This window comes from Microtus ochrogaster, unplaced genomic scaffold (genome assembly GCF_000317375.1).
Source record: "Microtus ochrogaster isolate Prairie Vole_2 unplaced genomic scaffold, MicOch1.0 UNK22, whole genome shotgun sequence".
Taxonomy (NCBI): domain Eukaryota; kingdom Metazoa; phylum Chordata; class Mammalia; order Rodentia; family Cricetidae; genus Microtus; species Microtus ochrogaster.
This window is the reverse complement of record NW_004949120.1, coordinates 4,948,364-4,950,918: the sequence shown is the minus strand read 5'-3', so window position 1 is coordinate 4,950,918 and position 2,555 is coordinate 4,948,364.

Here is a 2,555-nt window from a genome sequence, read left to right as displayed (position 1 = left end):
GAGAGAGAGAAAGAGAGAGAGAGAGAGAGAGAGAGAGAGAGAGAGAGAGAGAGAGAGAGAGAAATAGGATATTCCAGGGTTGGGCAAGCTGTATCTAGGGGTCAAGTTCAGTCTGTCCACCTGCTGTTGTGTGGCCTGTGAACTGAGAATGGCCTTTATACAGTTCTAAATTGCTGAAAAATATCACGAGCAGGAAATTCCTGACATATGAAAGTTACATGAAATTCAGACTTCTATGTAATATATAAAATCTGTCGAGCCAACACCATGTCCTTTCTTGCCCGTCTTGCCCAGTTCTTGCCCCAGACGATGTGTCTACCAAGTTGAAAACACTTGAAATCTACTATCTGTCTCTTTTTAGAGAAAATGCCTCAATCCTTGGCCTACATCAAATTTGGGGGCATAGTTATCTCTGCAAGGGAAGAGACCAATGGGACCTGGTATCATAATGGTTGTCATCGGCCTTATTTATCTTTCATGGTGCTGGAGACTTACAGCTTACTATATTTTTAATACCTAATATATTTTATGCTTTAAAAAGTGAAAGATAAAGTCATCTGTAGTGGGTCATGCTATAATCCCAGCACTCGGGAGTCTACAGCAGGAGGATTGCTGTGTGTTTGAGACCAATCTGTATTATAGCCAGTCTGAGATGCTCTTTCAAAATACCTTTTCTTCCCTGAAGAAACCCCTTTGTCTTGCTCCCCAGACTCAGTAATAGGTATGATTATAGTTTCCAGTTTACAGATGAGAAACGAGGTTCTGGGGGCATGCAGATGGTGAATACTGGGAAGGGATTACCTCTGGCCGTGTGTCTCTAGAGTGTCTGTCTAGCCTAGGCTGCCCACCAGGAGTCTGTGTGCCAGCCAGGGAGAACAATGTTAGTTGGATTTCCTTCCTGGTAGACATGCCCTGGAACTGTTGTCTGTTGATGTCTCCTCGCACACTCTCGGCATGAGGGTGAGGAGGGAGAGATGCACAGGTCACCGTTAGCCACATCACATCTGAGCACACTGCCTAAGGGATGACAGGACCTGACACTTTGTAGAGCTTCTCTGAGCCCCCACCCCACCGCAGATCCTCACAGAAACCCTGTGGGGAGCAAGGTGGTCACTGCTCCTGCAGGTGGAGATGAAAAAGGCTGATTCCCGGTGACCAGTGACTTCTTGGGCACCGTCATGCTCATGGAGCTCAGACAGAGCCCACCTCGACCATGGCCTCCCAGCTGAGCAACTTCAAGTCCCATCTTCTCACCGAGACTTAGGAACCTCATTTGAGAAGTGGAGGTGGCACGAGTTCCCAGATCACACTTGCGAGGATAACATGAGACACCAGGTGTCGGATGTTTGACTTTCCGGACCAGCGGGAGAACTGTCTGCCAGCCACCTATGGTATCCCTGTCACCGCTATTGTCATTCCTAAAAGACCCTTCTAGGATTCCCCCCACAGTGCTGTCATCTTCATCAAGGCTGGGCTGTATCTGGGAAGGGTCTTCTCAGCCACAGCTCTCGCGTTCAACACAAAACTCCCAGCTCTAAGGAACCTGGGCTGCCAGGAGCCATCTCAGGGTCACGGCTTTGTACGAGGTGATGGCAAACGCAGGAGAAGTGAGAAGGTCGGAGCAGAGGTGCCAGCCACCCAGACCTGCCTGGCTTTTCTCTGTGAACTCCAGAAACCCAGGGTGAGGCAGCCTGCGGGCAGGACCGCCCTGCACAGCAGCTTCCAGTTGTGGTTCCTGGGAGATGGCGCACGACAGCCGCAGCAGGGACTCCTTTTAGAAACAAGAGGGACTCCCAAGTGGTAAGGCACGTGAGGCAAAAGTGAAAGGCAGAAGCTCTGGGGTCGTGGACGAAAGGTGAAGGAAGTGAGGGCGAGAGTGGCTTTGGCGTCTCAGGTTGACATGATGGCGAAGCTGGGAAGTCCTAACAGTGGCTGTGCCCTGGTGGCTCAAGTTGGCCTTCTCTGGAAGACAGTCACCGAGTGAATCATGGAGCCTTGGGATGGGCAGCAGCAATGACTGAGTCTTTGAGAGAACCTAACACCTTGCCTGGGATTAGCAAACTCTTGTTTAGGGCATAGGTGACAGTTGCCCAACGTAAACTACTAATAAATTGAAAGAAAAATTATTGGCTTGTGTAAACGGGAAGTGAACAGCAACACTCGATACAAGTATGGCTGGATCCAGGGGCCAGCGTCAGGTTATCAGAGATCTGTCTTGCTTGCTATCTCTCTCTTCTTACAAGGCAGGCAGCTCTCAAGGTGTCTGGTGAGATGAGACAACAGGCCTGTTCAGACGATGCCCGCAGGCTGTTGGTCTGGTGGAGGGTGCCCTTGCTTTTTAGAACCGTTTCTAAGAAGAGGAAGAGCTATCTACTGTACCGTATAGACAATAGCCTATAGGGGGCTCTTATAGGGAGCTGTGAGCTACCTGGAGCTCAATGTGGGAGCCCCAGGGACCATGTCCTCTCCTCCTGCCCCGCCTTTCTACAAAGGAGGTAGATTCTTTTTTTTTTTTTATTTTATTTTATTTTTTTTTATTGAGAAAAGGAAAAAAA